Genomic DNA, 7675 nt, shown 5'->3' with positions numbered 1-7675 from the left:
TACGTGTTTGGCCAGGGCCCCACATTGTGTCCCAACGGGTTCCTTTGTGAGTATTATTCCGTGGGGTTAATCCTACCAGCCCACGTTTCCCTTAGCAGAGCACTGCTTTGCTTACACAGCCCCGGCTGTCATTTATACCTCAACTACGGTTGACTTTTGCCCACCAATAGCCCTTAACGGGGCGGTGGCTTCCGCAGCGTCCCTATACCGCTCAGATAGGGCGCTTCCCAGTCGCTGGCACTACTGTGGGTTAAAGGAACATCTAGTGCCCGGCCTTCTGCCTTAAAACCTAATTCTCCTTATCCTTAAGTGGAACCGGAGGGCTTTACGCAGACACTGGAAGAGGTCAGCCCCTAGTGGCGTTTTGGTAGGGATTCCCAATTCGTCGGTCACGACGTGACGTCGTAGTGACCGACTGAAAGGGAACGTCTCGGTTACGGATGTAACCCTCGTTCCCTGAAGGAGGGAACGGAGACGTCACGTCCCGTCGCCACAGGTGCTGCCACCTGCTGTTTAGGCCGGTCACCTTCCGGCTTTCTCAGCGAACAGAAGCTGATTTCCCTATTTGCACGTGCGCCTTATATACGCACCTGGCGGGGCGGCGCCAGCATTATGCAAATATCTCAATGCCAAGTTCATTGGCGTTTTAGTAGTATACGAAGCAGATTGGTCTCTCTAAGCGAGTTCCCAATTCGTCGGTCACGACGTGACGTCTCCGTTCCCTCCTTCAGGGAACGAGGGTTACATCCGTAACCGAGACGTTTTTAATGACTCTGGAAAAGTGCCTGTGATCAGAGAGGTGTTTACTATTTTTAAGAGGTCAGTTTCTAAGCAGTTAAGTACCTTTTTGAGAAAAGATGTGGGGAGAGTGTCAAGGCTGCAAGTTGATGCTTTAAGATGTTGTACTGTTTCTTCCAAGGTTTTTATATCAATTATGTCAAATTCTGAGAGAATGGCTAATTTCTGAGGTTGTTGCAATGATATCTGACTGACCACAGTACAATTTGAGGTCGTATTGATTGCCATTCTGATATTACTGATCTTCTCAGAGAAAAAGGTTGCAAACTCATTGCATTTGTTGTCAGAGAGCATTTCACTATGAACTTGATTTGGGGGGGTTGTTAGTCTCTCTACAGTAGCAAAAAGAGTGCGAGTGTGGTTTATGTTGTTATTTATAATATTGGAGAAGAAGGTCTGTCTAGCTGTGCCTAGTTCTACATTGAAAGCACGAAGACTGTCCTTATAGATGCTATAATGTACTTCAAGTTTTGTTTTCCGCCACATACGTTCAGCTTTTCTGCATGTTCTTTTCATGCGCTGTACTGCTGTTGTGTTTCTCCAGGGTGCTTTACGTCTGCCTGTGATCACCCTGACCTTTACTGGAGCTATACCATCAATAGCATCTTTAACTTTTATGTTAAAGTTTTCAAGGAGAACATCAACAGAGTCTGCCGATATGTTTGGCAACATTGATATTGCATTTATAAATACCTCACTGGTGTTCTCATTTATGAACCTTTTTTTGACATTTTGACAGATCTAGCATCAGTGGCAGGACAGATCAATAAATCAAAGTAAACACAGAAATGGTCAGATAGCGCTTCATCCTTGATTACAGTGGATGAAATGTTTAGACCCTTGCTAATGAGCAGATCAAGAGTGTGTCCCCGATTGTGTGTAGGACCTTGCACGTGCTGGGTCAGATCAAAAGTGTTTAAAACATTTAAAAGTTCAATCGCAGTATTGTTTACTGAATTGTCTATATGAAACTTGAAATCTCCGGCAATAACAAAATAATCAAATTCAGAGGAAATTGTTGATAAAAGTTCTGTGAATTCATCAACAAATGCTGAGGTGTATTTGGGAGGTCTATAAATATTTGTAAACAGAATGTGTGGTGTAACTTTTAGAGAAATACACAAATATTCAAAAGACTGGTAATACCCAAGTAACACTTGCTTGCATTGAAAGGCATCTTTGAATAAAGCAGCTATTCCTCCACCCCTTCTAACAGCTCTACAGACATTTATAAGGGTAAAGTTGGGTGGGGCTGATTCATTGAGGACTGTAGCACTGCAGCTGTCATCTAACCAAGTTTCATTTAGAAACATAAAGTCCAGGTTGTTAGTGGTGATAAGATCATTAACTAAAAAGGATTTGTTCTTTAGTGAACGGATGTTCAGAAGTGCTAACTTAACAGTAACTGGTTTTGGAACTGTATCAATCTCAGAATGACGTATAATAGGCAGTAGATTAGATAGAATTGCTGTGCGGCTGGAGACGGCCTTCATCTTTCTATCACATATCAGGACAGAGATAGGGAAAGCTAAAGGGACATCGGGCACCCGCTTCTTGTAAAAACATTTATGATTGTTACTGCTGACGTAGCGGGGACCCAACACATATCAGTTACCAGTGCTGTTTGCAGATGAGGGCTGGTGTGGTCCCTGACGTTGAGGCAGAGGTCGAGTGCTCTCTCAGATGGAGGGTGAGGGCGGGCTGGGCCCGAAGGCTTTGGTGGTTGAGGAGCCCGCCGTTTCTTGGTTGATATTTGGGGACTCGCAGCAATAGAGTGTGAGTGCTTTGTTCCAGCAGATACCAGTTTCTCCATTTTCTCTGAAAAGCCCAGAAGTGGTGATGTTTGAGAGAGGGAGAGAGAGTGTGACGACATCAGCTGTGATTCTGGTGTTCCTGAAGGCTGGGAGGGAGTGTTGTCATTCCTTCTCTGATCGTGGTTATCCACAGAAACACCCTTTGGTGTTGATTCACAATCCAGCTGTAGCGAGGTCTGTGGGCAGGGCTCAGCCTGAGCTGTGTCTGTGAACAGTAGTTGTTGTGACTGCAGAGTTTTATCCTTGTCATCTGAATGTCCATCCAGGTGCTGGTGTAAAATCCTGTGGTCATTTCGGCTGTTCAGTAGTGGACTGGCACACTCAGCTGATGGATGATGCATGGAGAAAAATATATTGTCTTTAAGCAACCTAGCACCTAGTTTGTTTGGGTGGATACCATCTGTGTTAAAAAGTTGCCTTTGACTCCAGAAGATATTGAAATTGTCAATGTAATTCAGTCCTCTCATGGTGCAGGTTTTTTGCAGCCATGAATTTAAGCTTAGTAGACGAGAAAACATATTTGTTCCTCGGGCTGGAAGAGGTCCACTGATGAAAGATTGAACTTTCAGTCTTGTAAGTGTTTCAAAAAGTTCATTGAAATCCCCCTTAAGGAGCTCAGACTGCTCTTTCCGAATATCATTCTTTCCCACATGTATGACAATCCGACTGACAGACTTATGTTTCATCAGAATGTTGCAAAGTTCCTTGTTAACATCAGAAACCGTTGCCCGAGGAAAACAGTATGTACGTGTGGCATGACGAGGGGGTGAAAGTTTAGCTTCGTGGCGAAAGAAAGATTTTGTATAAAATTCCGACTACGCCACCCTGAGACTTACACCCAGGGAAATATTCCTTACACCCAGAAAGGCGGTAAGGCACACAGGTTTGTTCCTCTTAAAAGTGAAGGGAGCAGAAAACGTGGGTATAGTACAAAAAATATAATTTTTATTACCCAATATTCTTTGTTCATGTCAATGAGCTAGGTGTAAAATAGACAGAAGACAACATTATTCAAAACAAATCTGTCTCACTGCAGCAAAATACATAAAACAAATGACATAAAACATCACAATCACAAAGTTACACAAAAATACAAAACAATTTAAGGTTTAATGGTCCTCACTGCTACAATGCAGTGCGTGGAAAGGAAGACAAATAATAAACTAATTAAAACAATACACAAACCTACAGAGCTGAGGTTACCCACCCGAGGGATCACTGGCACAAGTTGTCCAAAAGCACACTTTCGCACACCACACCGTGAACTCAATGTACACACACTTATACACTTCAAATGTGTAACACGGGAACCGTTGAGCGGTACCACCACAAGATCCCTCACCCGTGGGGACCCCAGCTCCTGAAAGGATATTAAGCAAAATAAATATTCAAAACAATAATATACAAATTTTACAATAGAAACAAAAAAACAAAAAAAAGAAAACTGGCAGCTGAAGCTACACGAAAGTCATGGCGCAAACACCAAAGTCCATACGCCGGCTCCAATGCGCTAATCCTCCACTTCAAGATAATACACTCAAGTTCAGAAACCAGACAGTGGACAGTCCGGTTTACAGCGGTGACAATAATGTAATGTTACAGCGGTGCGATAAAGCAGCACGAGACTCAAATATGCAGCAACCAGAGGAAACCACGTAGAAAAAAGGGAGACCCCTAAAATAAACAAACATAATATTAAAAATCTATACATCATACACTAACATTACAGCTACGTGCTGGACACTTACCGCACAGTGGCATCACCCCAGACACATTAACGTCTTTTACAGCACTGTTTAACCTACAACAGGTCAACCACAGCCAACTGAGGGTGCACAGTCATTTAAGCCACCAACAGCACTTGGGCACGAGTACGCTGGACAAACACGCTAAAACCAACACAAACGAAGTTTTAAATAACATACAGATTAAAACTACGAACAGCACATTAACAATTCTCACCTGTCGCTATTGCTGCAGACACCCGGGGGAAACACAGGACATGACGCATTCCGAGCAGCAGCCAATCAGTGCTTAAAAAGGGACTGCCCCTTCCTGATAGGTGACAGTAGCTGTCAATCACAGCTCACCTAATCCTGCTACATACGGGTAGCCTTGCTTTCAAAGTTTCTGATAATATTGTCACCCACTATCAGCGTGTTTGGCTCGGCTGCTGTCTGAGCGGAGCGCCGCTGCCTATATGATGTTGAGCGTCTGTTTGCCTTGTAAGCTACTGGCTGATGTGATCTGTGTCCATTAACATTTGGGGATTCTTCACCCAAACTCATTAGTGCTTCAAATCTATTTTCAAGCCGTACAGGGGGTGGTAGAATACCAATATTGGCTACTCGAGTTGTACCCATATCTGGGGTAGATGATGCTAATGCAGCAATTTGTGACACTCGTGACAGTCTAATGTCTTGAGCACTTTTGGGTCTCGCACCCTGTTTATGCCATCGGTTTGTGTCCTCAATTACTTTAGGTTTCTCTGAGCTCACTATGACCTGTTTAAAAGCATTAGGTTCACCAGCTTTATGTTGAGAAGGACCACGATGAAGCTCCGCTGTATGTTCTGGCAGGGTCGGCAGCGCCACAAGTAACTTTGTTTCGAGAACTGCAATCTTTTGTAAAAGTCTGTGGCAATTTGAGCACCAGGTGGATTTAGATCCAGAAGAAGGCATTCTTTCTTCTTTTCTTATGTTTGATTGTGGGCAGCTGTGTTGTCCTGTTTTAGGATTGTCAACTCCCGGCAATAGCAGACTGGTAGACCGCTATGACAAATTCCCCAAGTTGTTGAATGTTCCAAATATCAATATAGTTCCAGGAATTTGTAGTTTTAGTGTGAGTGCCCAATTGTTTAGTTTGAGCACTGTGCTGAACTGCTGGTAGTTGAATCAAAAGATAAAAGCGAAAAAGCAAAAGCGCAAAGCACAGAGCGCAAGTAAAAGCATCCGAACAGTAGCGAAGCTACCAGTTTATGCTGGTCTTAGCTGGATTTTTCAGTAGGGTATCCTGCCCTATTTTTCTGTTTTGTCCAATCAGATAAGGTTTGAGAACTTAATTAAAATGTCCTGGAAGTGCACATTGGGTAGGCGATGCAGCCAGCCATTGCCTATCCAGCAAAGATTTGATTGATGAGGGTAGTAACCACTCAAAAAACGATTACAAGGATTCAACTTACGCCAATAAAGTGTACTTCTGCGCAAATCTGCAGAAGCACATGCAGAGATATGCGTGCGCCCCTCCAAACGTTTTGTTTTGGTAGCATAGCGGGCCGGCTAGCCTCTCACAGAGCCACTGAGAAACCTCTCCAGAGGTTAGATATAATCTCCATTGTGGATCATCGACTGCAGATTACTTTTTTGTGTTGAGAGTGTTTTGGAGAAGGCTATGCTAATCTTCAGGCTGGACTACTGGAAAGCTCTCCTTGCTGGCCTTCCTGCACAGGGTATCAAACCACTTCTATTGCATTCCTACACCCCATCCAAAACATTACGTTCAGCAAAGGAGCAGCACCTTGTCTTACCTTCACAAAAGGGTTTTTGCAATTTTCCTTCACATGGGTGGATTGGCCATCTGGCAATTCTGGCAAGACAATTTTTTAAATATGGGCCGGTGAAATTTTTATATATATACCCGATCAGAGGTTAAGCGGATATTGGGGTGAAATGGTCATCTGGGGTCCAGTTCGCTGTTATGCACGCAAGTTATAGAGAAATAATAATAACAATTACAATACTGTGTTTTTCCTTTGGACCCACTTGTAACTTGTTGCTGTCACTGCTGCCTCCTTCAAAACACAGTCGCTTATGATGTTTTTCCATTGCATAGTACCCCAGGGTTTAGTTTAGTTTAGTTTGGGTCGGGTCAGCTCACCTCACTTTGGCTTGGTTAGCTTTTCCATCGAGTTTAGTAACACTTTGCCGTGGGAGGGATTATAGGCATGTCGTTATATTTGCGCTGCCTGCTGCTGTGTCATACAAGTGAGAGCTTTGTTGGAATGCTAAACATCCCCATACATTCATTTATGTCTCAGTCCGCCACAAAATCAAAATTGACCACCAATAAGATGTTTGCATATTGTGTTTATCACTAACTCTGTATCACATGTTTCTGTAGAAACACCGGTGGCGTCATCAGTTGACGTGCTCTGCTTGAGCCTCATTTAAGTTGCATACACATATAATGTGCACGTGCGTTGCGAATGTGCCGCTACAAACAAGTCTGCAAGTCTGGAAAAAGTGGTATGGTGTTCCTGGTTCTCAACCTGTGGATGTTTTTCATCGCTAAAAGGGAGTTTGGGAACTTAGCAGAGCACAGAAGACAACATGTTTGCTGGAGACAGCGCAAGCTAGCAGCACTAAGGTAAAGCTAATCTTTACATTATAGCGATGACGCTGTTAGTGACGATTCTCTCAGACCAATCAGTGATCTACGTTGTTTTCACGTCACGTTTAGTATCAGCTCGGATCGCTTGGAACCCCAACCGAGGTGGAACTAAAAAAAGTATCGGGTACTACTGCACCCAATGGAAAAGCTCTCAAGAGTAAGCTGACCCGACCCAAACTAAACCAAACCAAACCGTGGGGTACTATGCAATGGAAAAGCGCCATTTTAGTGCAGCGGCCTAACATCACACATCAGTGTCAAAATGTTTACAAATGAAAATTAAAGAAGGGAGGAGTTTCCTTCACAGAAGCCTCCATGAACGACTCCCAGCCAATCGAATTACACAGCCAAGCAAGAATTTTAATTAAGAATTTTTTGCCGTTTTCGTTTTTTCATTTAAAAATTAAATTTAGATTATTTGCCATGTATGCTATTGTTGCAGTATCTGTTAGTCAAGCAAAAAGAAACAAAATATGTTTATAGCATACAGTATAAGATAAAGTATGAATGTGTGTATCCTGTGGATTAAATTAGAATGGAATAACGAGAGGGCTGAACTGCTATCACAAGTAATGATATAACATTTAGGGCAAAATTTGTGTTAATACGATTTTATAAATTTTAATAAAGCTACTTGAGAAAGAGATTTTGTGAGTTTGTTTTATTTTTTCCCT

The sequence above is a fragment of the Misgurnus anguillicaudatus genome, chromosome 21 (genome assembly GCF_027580225.2).
Source record: "Misgurnus anguillicaudatus chromosome 21, ASM2758022v2, whole genome shotgun sequence".
NCBI classification, from domain to species: Eukaryota; Metazoa; Chordata; class Actinopteri; order Cypriniformes; family Cobitidae; genus Misgurnus; species Misgurnus anguillicaudatus.
This window is presented reverse-complemented; position numbering follows the sequence as displayed.